The following is a 12,200-nucleotide window of genomic DNA, read 5'->3' on the forward strand; positions in this document are numbered from 1 at the left end:
ACAAAATTTTACTTTCATGTGATATTAATGATATTGTTCAATAATTTTCAAATTCTGTTGGATCACCTTCTTTGGGATGGGCACTAACATGAATCTCTTCCAGTCAGTTGGCCAGATAGCTGTCTTCCACATTTCTTGGCATAGATTCATGAGAACCAGGGTTGCATCCATTTGTTGAAACATCTCAATTGGAGTTCCATCAATTCCTGGAGGCTTGTTTTTCAACAATGTCTTCAGTGCAGCTTGGACTTCTTCCTTCAGTATCATTGGTTCTTGATCATACGCTACGTCCTGAAATGGTTGAACCGATTGACCTCAACATTCTCAGCCACTATTTCCAGGACCTCTTCATCCCATTTTGTGTCCTCACCGCCATTGGAATCCATATCTGTTCCCTCCTCCCCTTTATTTTCTTTAAAATGCCAACAAAATTTGGGCATATAGCATAGGCAGCTCTGAGCAGGACTGGACCACAGGACAGGTGGGATCTGGTGTGTCTGACCCAGCATTCCACGAGTTGGTAGAGTCCTCTGGCTTTTGCTAGCCTGAGCCCAATGGAGCAATCTTGGGGAGGAAGGTTCAATGGCCACCATGCCCAGTCCACTCCCTGGAAGCTCGGTCATGGCTGTATATCATTCTTTGCTGAATTCTACAGCACAAGACTCATGATTCTCCCTGGAAGAAGCAGAGACCGTAAGCTCTGTCTAGAGATACTGGTTATTATCCAGCACAAGGAGCTTGGAGTTCAAGTTTCTGATAGGCTTTGAACCAACGGAAGGCAGAGCTTACCTTGCTCCCCTCCTCCTGCCCACATCCGTTTGCCCCAGCAGTTGTGAGAACAGAGAGGTTGTCTCAGAGGGGTGATTCCTGCATCAACCAGGTGAGAGTGGAAGTCTAAGGCCTTCCAGTCTCTTTCAGGAATGAATGATCCTATTCAACTAGGAGAGTGGAACAGAGTCTTATAGAGCCCACACTGCACAAGGCTCAAATACAAGCAATGGTGTTAATCTTGGATGACGCCTCTTCTTAACCTACTCGTTCGTAGTGTATTGGCACCTGGAAGAGACTAGGGTTTGTGTTTTTCTGTTTTGTCTCGGCACAGTTGATAGGTAAAAGCATTACAGAGTTCATGGGAATTTACAGAGAGGAGAAGAAACTGAAACAGGTCTACTTTTGAAGAGTTTTTTGCCCTTTGCTAAGAGTGTGAAAAAGAGGAAGAGAGCAGTGCTGGACTATGACCTCTCCTGACAAGTGCTCTTCCAGTTCTCAGCCCCAGGCTTACGGCCTCCCCCAGGGCCTCGTTCCCTGCTCACACCCACAATGTATGATGAAATCCTTGGGATCTGCAGTCCGAGTTCTTAGCAGAAGCAGCTGTGTGACTTAGAGCTGTGTGGGGACAACACCTTTGCGCCCAGCATCTTACCCACTGAAGTCTGTTTTCAAAGGTACGGCTTCGAGTTCTCAGAAAGTGGGTGATTTTCCAGCATGTTAAAGTCATTAGTGACTGAGCAGACCTCTAAGCACGTAGATTTCCATGACAGGGCCCTTTCCCCCAAGGATCATACTCCTTGAACTGATACTAAATTAGATTTAAAGGCAAAACATTAGCCGGCTTGAAATAACAAAGACTTTCAAGACCTCCCCATAGCCCTAGGATCTGAGGGACAGGCTGCAGATGTATCATGGCTTGGGCAGTTCAAGGGTCCCTAACTTTGTGGGAATGGCCATGTCCTCTCTTCACTCCTCACCTTACTTTACACCCACCTCTGCCCCTCTTGCCACCACAGCGCTCACCCACTATAATGATGAGTCTTATATGTTAACTTGATTAGACTATAATACGCAGATATTTAAACACTAACCTAGGTGTTTCTATAAGGGTATTTTATGGATGAGGTTAATATCTATAATCAGTTGACTTTTCAGTATCCTCAATAATGTGGGTGGACTTCTCCCAATCAGTTGAAGGCCTTAAAAAACAAAAACTGAGGTTTCCCCCAAGAAGAAATTCTGCATCAAAATGCAGCATAAAATCTAACCTGAGCCCTACAGATTTCAAATTTATCAGTGTCCCTCCCCACCCCCACACAATCGCATTAGCCAATTCCTTCCAATAAATCTCTTTATATAAATATGTGTGTGTATACATATAGAAGAATTCTGACTGATACACCCACCAACCTCAAAGATCAAAGACTGTTGGGTGTGGAAGGAGCTTTGAGAATGGTAGGAAGGAGCACCGTGAAGGAAGGCAGAGAAGGAGGAGTACTAAGTAAGTAGTCCAGGGCCTCATCTCTCTTGCCTAGTGTGGGGCAGTGGAGACCCTTCCTCGCTGGCCTTTCCTGTTTTGCTGTCAAAGGGGAACGCCTTGAGGATGAGACCTTGTCTCCTTCATTGATCTCTTTTCCAGAGTTGCTACAAAATACAGGCTCTGGGCCATGACCGTGGATATGGTCCACTCCAGTTGGGCTGAGCCTTCTGCCCTCTCATAGAGCCAGGAAACATCAGGCAGTGAAGTGGGTACATGCACACTCACAATCTGAGGAAGTAGGACCCATTTGTCCCAATCCCTCTTACTCAGGGAGGATCAAGCCTTGGCAGGACACTGCTGCTTCACCTCTCAGCAGGCACCTTAGGGATGCCTAAGGCAGGGCCAGAGCAACAGAATCTGGCCCTCAATGTGAGCAAGGCCTGGAGAGGACTATGGGGAATTCTCCAGCGCCTCAGGGCTCCTCAGACTGCCACAGGGAGTTTAGTAACAGCTTTGACTCCTTTTTGGTACTAGGACAAAGTTGAACATTCTTGCCACTGTCCTGTGAAGACCAAACTTTCTAGGCCTAACAGGAAACTTTTGGAACATCTTTGTTTGAGAAAGTATACCTAATTTTTATTACGTCAATCTGAAAATCTAATCATTTCAGATGTATAAGTAATTCCCCACTCTCAAACTAGGTTTAAAGCAAAGAAAATCAAGCAAAAAGCAATTTGCATTCTCTTAAAAATTCTCCTCATGTGCAGCTTGGTTCCAGGAAAAGTCTGCCCTGGAACTGGGACTGCCCAGTGGACTTTGGGTCCTTTGGTCACAGCTGACAGTACTCAGCTAAGGTGGTGGCTAGGAGTGGACAGCGAGGAAGTCATGGACTCGAGAGAATTGTAGAAGGCAGATGTGATAAGATTTTGTGGTTTATACCTTCAGAGAATGCAGGAGATGAAAGAGCTTCTGGCCCAAGGAGCTGGGAAGATGATGGTATATTTTACTAAGGTGGGGAATATAGGAAGAAGAAATTGCTTTTGAAATTAAGAAGATGCTTACAGGCCCTCCCTACACTGAAGTCGAGATTCCTGTTACCCATCTAGGTGGACGCATCCACCAGGAGTTAGGAATATTGATCTTTTCAGCAGAGGAGTTCAGTTGAGGAAATCCTCAGCAGACAGACAGGGAAAACAGAAGGCTGGGAATTAGATGAGACCTACCCAGAAATGAGGAAGAAGGGAAGAGGACTGAGGCAGGCACCCTAGGCAAGCAGGAATATTTGTGGGGGCTGGTAGATGAAGAGAACTCCAAAAGAATGAGGAGGATAACTGGAAAGGAATGAGGGCTACTAGAGGAGGGTATGTCCCAAAGGCCCATCCTCTTCCAAGAAGTCAAAGGTGCTATCAACAGGGCCACGTTCTACATTGAATTTCAAAAATAACAACTTACGTTCATTAACTTCACTTCAGTGACCGGTAATATGCAACAGACTTTGTGCTTTATATTTTATATCCTTTTTAATCACCACAACAACACTGCAAGGCCTGTCAATGTTTAATGATCCTCATCTTACAGACAAGGCAGCTTTGAGTATTTTGCCCAAGCTCCCACAACTAGTGAGTGCCAGAGATTCTGACCGAAGTCCTCTTGTTGTTGTTGTGTGCCATCAAGTCCCTTCCAACTCATACCAACCCTGTAGAACAGAGTAGAACTGCCCCATAGGGTTTCCTAGGCTATAATCTCTATAGGAGCGGATCCCCAGGTATTTTCTCCCATGGAGCTGCTGGTGGGTTCAAACCACCTAGGTTTTGGTTAGCAGCCAAGTGCTTAATCATTGTGTTACAGGACTCCTTGACCCAAGTCCTAAGACTCTAAAATTCGTATTCGCAATCAGAAAACACACAGTAAAGAATATGTAATAACAGTTTGGAGACAAGTGACAGGAAGAATGTTGAGGACTCCACTGCTTCCATAGACTCTTCTCTGCCTGCTAACCCACTCCCCGCTTGTCTCCACTTCCATCAAATAGAGAAAAACTTCCCGCTTGTACCAGAGTTGAGCCTGTCATCCCTGCTTAAAATCTTTCTGTGCCCTCCACCCCATTAACTTCTACCTGTGGGGTAGTCAGGACAGAGAAGCAGAGGTGAAGTGTGGTGCCAGAGACTTGAGTTAGGGATCCAGCTCTGCCTACCACCACCTATGTCGTTTTGGCAAGATACTTAATCACCCCAGGCCTCAGTTCCTCATCTGTAAAATGGAGATAACATACTTGCCTGGTGGTGTTGTTTGGAAACCTTTAAAGAAATCATTTACATAAAGTGTTGAGCACAGTGTTTGACCCCAAAATAAGCAATAGAAAAATGGTATTGTTATTAGCTATTCAGGAAAATTCAAGTGAAATTGTAAAGGGCACCTCCCCTGGCTGTTAACGAGGTATTCACTAGCTACTATTCCCCTAGCTGCACGTTTGTTCTGGCTCGATCAATGTCTGCAGTCCCCACCTGCACCCATGCCTTGGCAAAAACCTGTCTTCTGTCCAGATACCTTCCCCTTTTTTATAAATGGACTGTTTAATCTTTAGGATTCAGCCCGTGAAGGTCTCCTCCTGTGCCCCACCACCACTATCTACCCTACCCATCATCAGGCCAACAGACAGCACTCTTCCTCAGATCCTAAAAGCCTACACTCTCCTCTGTTTTAGCAGTCCCTGCAAGATTAATTCATCCTTCCAGTTCCACACTGGACTGAGTTCCTTCAGGGTGAGCCTTTTGCCTTGTTTATCTCTGTAGGTCAGCATCCTGACAGTGCCTGAAGCATAGTAGACGGCCAGGAAATGCCTGATGACTGAGCTCATTCTCCTGGCATCTGGATCCTCAGTCAGCAGGGCAGAGTTGACCATACAGTACTCAGGCTCCTCCCAGCTCTAAGATGCTCTCAGGAATTTGCAGACCAGGGGCTGGTCTACCCTGATCCATGGGAGAAGCTTCCTCTAGGTTGGTCCCAGAAGAGAGGAGCAGGTAGCTACCTGTCATGAATGGCTAAAGCCCAACATTAGCCTGCTTCTGGTGACCTTAGCTGAGGGCAGACTTCACCTGTTGTGGTAGGTTAAATAATGTTCCCCTCACCCCAAAGATGTTCGCTCCCTAATCCCTGAAGCCTGTGAATATGCTACTTTATGTGGCAAAGGAACTTTGCAAGTGTGATTAAATTAAGGACCTTGAGATGGGGGTCTTATTCTGGATTATCTGAGTGGCCCCTAAATGTAATCACAGAACTGGTTGCCATCGAGTTGATTCTGACTCATAGTGACCTCATGTGTGTCAGAGTAGTACTGTCTCCATATGGTTTACAATGACCGATTTTTCAGAGGTAGATTATCAGGCGTTTCTTCCATGATGCCTTTGGGTGGACTAGAACCTCCAACCCTTTGGTTAGCAGCCAAGTGCACTAACCATTTGCATCACCCAAGGACTCCAGATGTAATCACAGGTGTCCTTATAAGAGGAAGGCAAGGGAGTCAATGAGCGAGAAGATGATGTGATGACAGAAGCCAGGAGACAAGGAATGCTGGGGACCTCTAGAAGCTGAAAGAAGCAAGGAACAAATTCTCCCATGGAGCCTCCAGAAGGAACCAGCCCTGCTGATACCTTGATTTTAAAAACTCCTTGTCTTAGTTATCTAGTACTGCTATAACTGAAATATCGCAAGTGGATGGCTTTAACAAACTTATTCTCTCACGGCCTAGGAGGCTAGATGTCTGAATTCAGGGTGCCAGCTCCAGGGAAAGGCTTTCTCTCTCTCTTGGCTCTGGAGGAAGGTCCTTGTCATCAATCTTCCCCTGGTTGAGGGGCTTCTCATCATAGGGACCCTGGGCCCAAAGGGCATACTATGCTCCCAGTGCTTCTTTCTTGGTGGTATGAGGTCCCCATGTCTCTCTCATTGAGTCTGTCTTTTATATCTCAAAAGAGATTGGCTTAAGACACAACCTAATCTTGTATATTGAGTCCTGCCTCATTAACATAACTACTGCTAATCCCACCTCATCAGCATCATAGAGATAGGATTTACAACACAAAGGAAAATCACATCAAATGACAAAATGGCTGACAATCACACAGTACTGGGAATCATGGCCTAGCCAAATTGACAGATATTTTGAGGGGACATAATCTAATCCATGACACTCCTTAAGACTCATTTTGGACTTCTGACCTGCAGAACTATAGGAGAATAAATGTGTGTTGTTTTAAGCCACTAAATTTGTAGTAACTTGTTACAGCAGCAATGGGAAACTAATGTACCATTCTTAAACTCATGAAAGACAGACTCTCAAACTCATTGCCATTGAGTTGATTCCGACTCATAGTGACCCTATAGGACAGAGTAGAACTGCCCCATATGGTTTCCAGGGAGTGCCTGAGGGATTTGAACTGCCAACCTTTTGGTTAGCAGCCATAGCTCTTAACCACTAAGCCACCAGGATTTCCTCAGAAGACACTAGATTCTCTTTATTTGTGGGAAAGGAGATGTGAGTGTCATCGGGGCAAAATGTGAAGTGTACTTGGAAGGAAGGAGGAAGGGAGAGAAGGAAGGTGGCAGAGGAGAAAAGGGGGATCAGAAATGGGAGACTCGGCCTCATAGTGAACCTTTTCTTTTGGCAGACCGGCTTCTTCCTGGGCCTGACCTGCCTCCCTGACCTCCTCAGCCCAGAGCTGCTCAGAATACCTCCATCTTTGCAAGTGGCACTGAGCTCCCCTAGACAATGGTTGGCCTCCCCCAGCTATGGACCTTCCTAGTGCTCCCTGAGCCCATGCCAGGCAGGAAGGCCACAGACTGGCTTCACTGTGGGCTTGTAGCAACTGTGAGTGGGAAGTACCTCTCGTTCTTAGGAAAGCTCATCCCCAGACTGCTGCTAAGAGGCAGCACTAGTCTTCTGTGGCTGCCATGACAAAACACCATACACTTGGTATGTTAAAACAACAAAAATTTATTCTCTCACAGTTCAAGAGGTCAGAAGACTAAAATCAAGGCGTCGGTAGGGCTGTGCTCCCTGCGAAGGCTCTAGGGGAAAATCCTTGTCTCTTGTAGCTTCTGGTGACTTCTGGTGTTCCTCAGCCTGTGGCAGTGTGACTCTAATCTCTGCCTCCGTCTTCACATGGTCTTCTTCTCTGTGCCTCTGTATGTCCAAGTCTCTCTCTCCTTTCAGTTATAGAGATATCAGTCATTGGATTTAGGGCCCACTCCGACTGCAGGATAAGCTCATCTCAAGATCTTTAATTACAGTTGTAAAGACCCTATTTCCAAATAAGGTCACAGTCTGGAGTTCCAGGTAGACATGAATTTGGGGGTGGGGAGGTCACTATTAAACCCATTACGGATGCTGGACTCTGAGCCTCCTGGTAGGGCCTTCTGGAAGCAGAACCAGCCTTGACCCAGACTTCTCCTTTTCTTCCCTCTCTAGGCACACGGACTTCTACCTCCAAAAGGCTCTTGTACCCGTTTATTTAGGAGCCTTAATGGCACAGTTGTTCAGTGCTAGGCTGTTGACTGAAAGGTCCGCGGTTTGAACCCACCAGCCTCTCAGCTGGAGATACATGTGGCAGTCTGCTTCTGTAAAAGACTTACAGCCTTGGAAACCCTATGGGGCAGTTCTACTCTGTCCTACAGGGTGGCTATGAGTCAGAACTGACTCGATGGCAATGGGTTAGCTGGTAACTTACAGCTGAATATAAAACTAAGTGAGAGAGATTTGTATTTTTTTTACTAGCCCTTCCTTTGTCCGTGGGTGTGAGGAGTTGAGGAGAGGCTGTCTCTACTCGGGAAACTCCAGGCTTCCAGGGCAGGATAGGAAGACCTTGTGGCCCTTTCACCAGATGCCTCCTATAACCATGAGAAGGCCTGAACTGTCTGAGAAACAGATCAGACTGTTCTCTGGATTCACTTGTCTGGAAAAAAAGCCTGAAGAGAAAAGACATGAGGCTAGAAGAGGGGCTCAGTGCTTCAGTTTTGGTACCTGCAAAATAGTGACAATAAATATACACACATACACCTCACAGGATTACTGGGGAGATAAAATGAGATAGATAACAATCCTTACAAAGCACTTAGAGCAGAGTCTTAACATGGCATAAAAAGAAAAATTATTATTATTATTAGCTGTTTAATTAATATTATCATTAGCATTAATTGATACAGGTCCTTGATCTTTCCCTTGGGAATCTTACAGTCAATCATATTGTGGGAAATAAGACTAACACATGGAAAGCAACTGGTAAATTATCTAATCTCTAAATGATTAGCACTTAGAGATTCATCTAGACCACGTGGCCCAGGCAGAAAGAATACCTGGACTCCTGGTGCCTTTTGACTCACAAAAGTCTTTCGTTTACATCCTCTGTTTAGATCCCACAACAACTCCGGAAGGGAGGAAGGTTCTTTTTGCTCCTCTTTCACAGGTAAGGAAATCTCCGGTGAAGCTGAGACATCAGGGAACATGGGTGCGGGAGTTAGAAAGTGGCCAAGGTAGAATTTGAGTCTAAGTTTTATGTTTTGCTTTTCTTTTGTATTAGATTCAATGTTTCAGAGGAAAGTGATACATGTAATGGATACAAATTGTATCAACATACAAACAGTAGAGCAGACCTCTCCTGACCCCCACCCACAGTAAGAAATACATTTTACATTGCTTCCCAGTCTAACTAACACAAAAATATAAATTACGACAAGTTTCACAAAATGATATTAATTATGAGATACAATTTCTCTTCTGCCCCTTAAAAAAAGGGGGGAAGGAAAGAAAAAGATGATCTCTACCCAATAAACTTATTTCATAACCCACTAATGTACTATAGGAGTCCCAGGTGTAAATGGTTAACAGTTAACACGTTCAACTGCTAACTGAAAGGTTGGAGGTTCAAGTTCACCCAAAGGCACCTTGGAAGAAAGGCCTGGAGATCTACTTCCAAAAAACCAGCCATTGAAAGCTCTATTGAGCACATTTCTACTCTGACACACAATCAGAATCAACTCAATGACAACTAGGTTAATGGACTACAACCTATAGTTTGAAAAACACTGGCTAGAAAAAACTACAAAGATGAAAGTAAAAACTATCTTACTGACTTTAAAAGTCTTAATATTTCTCTGACACTTCTTTTGAGATCTCTTTGTACATGTGTACACACCCTGATATCTGTCTTTGTGGGGAGGTGTCACTCCCATCAATAGCTAGAGTGGAAGGCATCCTGTGATAGATGGCAAAGAGAGATGCAGGTTGAGTTCTGTGGCAGTTGAGTGGGAAGGTTAATTCCAACTGAGGAAATAACCCAACCTCTCCTGTAGGAGGTGGTATTTGAGCTGGGTTTTGAAGAATATTTAGGGTTTATGACCTGTTTAGACTAGGGGCTAGGGGAAAGTAGTATAATCCAGGCAGAGGGGACAGTGAAAACAAAGCTAGAAGAATTGTTGCTGGGCCACATATAGCATGGGCAGTAGTGGGGCCCAGTGGTACAGTGGTTAAAAGTTCAGCAGCTAACCAAAAGGTCAGCAGTTTGAATCCACCAGCCGCTCCTTGGAAACCCTATGGGGCAGTTCTACTCTGTCCCACAGGGTGGCTACTAGCGGAGGAAAGTGGGATATCTAGGAAGGCGATTTTATCCTACTTTCTCAGTTTTCAGTTTCTTGATTCGCCTGTGACTCTCTTCCTCCTCCTCTTCCTTCTTTACCAACATAGAGTTTCCCATGAGCCTTGAATCCGGGGCACTTTTGCTAACTTCCCCTGCAGTGCCGACGCTGCCACTCCCAGTGCCACCACAGTGGAAGGGGCTCATGCCACCTCCATTGCTCTTGGCCCCAAAGCCATAGAGGTGCCTCGACTCAACAGCAACAGGGTTTGGTGGTTGTTGTTGTTGTTTTTTAAGGGCAATGGTGAGAAGTAACCTTTCAGTTCTGGGGACATAGGGCCCAGCTTAGGGGGGCCTCTAATGCCAAGCTGGGGAAGGAGTAGGTTTTACTTTATAAACAATGTTGGAGCAAAGGATATGAGCAGGCAATATACAGGAGAGGAAGCCCCAAAGATATCAAGCTCATGTAGAGATGTTTGGACTCACTCATTAATAATCGGAGAAATGCAAATGAAAAGAACGATGAGATATCACTTTACACCAGACAGTCTGGCAAAAGTTAGAAAGTTGGGTGACTCGAGTGTTGAGAAACTCTGCAGTAAAAACAACCCAGTTTCTTCAACCAATGCATCACCAGAAAAAAAGAGACGGACAGAGAATATATATTAGAGTTAAAAGACATATCAACCAATCACAATGTGTGGAACTTAGTTGGTTCCAATTCAAACAAACAATTTTAAAGAGGTATGGCACGTAGACAAGGGGGGATTGCCCAACGAGAAAGATACACACTACAGATTATTAAGTAAACACAAGTAAGCCTGTGTGTACCTTGCTTGCTGTAAGCCTGTGCATACCTTCCTTACTGGATAATGTGTCCCTGCATGTCAATTAAAATTGAAAAGTTTAACTAAATGCTTGATAAATTAAGGAATCATTGTTAATTGTTTTTGTTTGGATTTGGTATTGTAGGTCTCTACCTTTTAGAGATACATAAGGAAATATTTACGAATGAACTACTATGGTTTTTGGGATTTGCTTCAAAATTATATGGGATGGCCTTGAGTTGGGAATTGTTGAAGCTGGTTAATCAGTGCATTGGCATCTGTTTATGTATATATTTCAATTTCTCAATTATCAAGAATTAAAAATGCATCAAAAAAAAAAAAAACTGCAATTTAACGCCCTTACACAAGTATCTTAGTTTTTTTGTCTAGGGATTTTCACTTTGTGCTTATATATGAAAAAGGAATTTTGATATTATTTCTAAATAACTCCAAAAAGTTTGCACCAAGTTCTTCTCTCATTAACAGTGTATGAGAGCACCTATTTCCCTAGGAGTCCCTGGGTGGTACAAATGGTTAAGAGCTCAGCCACTAACCAAAAGGTTAGCAGATTGAATCCATTTGGAGGTGCCAAGGAAGAAAGGCCTGGCAATCCACTTCTGAAAGATCACAGCCATGGAGCACAGTTCTACTCTGAAACGCATGGGGTCACCATAAATCTGAATCAACTATTTTTGTTTTGTTTTGCTTTTTTGTTTTTAATCTACTTCCTTAAACTTAACCAGGATTGGGTATTGGCAAAACTTTAAATCTGGCCAATTTGTCATTTGATTATGAATCTCCCAATCCCCCTCAGATCTCATGATCCTCATCAAAGTACAAAGTCAGGTGTCTCTGGTATCTTAGCATGCTTCTTCCTACCAGATAATCCTCCTCTCCAGCCCATCAGAGGCCTTGCTTGATTTTGGTGCCAGGAATCTCAGGCACCAAACTTTGAGCTCATGACCAAACCTTCCACAGCCAAATTTTGATTTTTGTTTGTGTTTCTTTGGTCGCTATCTCCTCTTTTCTTCCTCTGCCACTTGGATTTTGCCTCAGATGCTGGGAAGATGTTTATACTTGTATTTTACTTCAGTGTGAAGAGGTAAGAAAGGAGACTGAAGATTGATGGCCACTCACTCGGATCCTCAGGTCCAGGCTTGCGATCACCCCATTCCAGCCTCTGGTCCTCAGAAATTCCATTCTGTGGTAGAGCAGAAATAGGAGGGCTCTGAAGGGTTGGATCCTACTGACCAGACTCTCAGGAAACAGACACATACGTATTAATCATAATCATTACCATCCATAGTGTTTATAAGGCTTCATACATGTCAGGCCCAGGTGTAAGTGCTTGGACACATTTACCCTCATAAGAACCTAAACTGGTATTCTTATTATCCCCAAGGTACGGATGAGAAAACTGAGGCTCGGAAAGATTAAGAAAACTGTCCAAGGCCACATAGCTAGTGAGTGAAAAGTTGAGATTCAATCCCAGGAAGC

Source organism: Elephas maximus, chromosome 3, assembly GCF_024166365.1.
Source record: "Elephas maximus indicus isolate mEleMax1 chromosome 3, mEleMax1 primary haplotype, whole genome shotgun sequence".
Lineage (NCBI taxonomy): Eukaryota > Metazoa > Chordata > Mammalia > Proboscidea > Elephantidae > Elephas > Elephas maximus.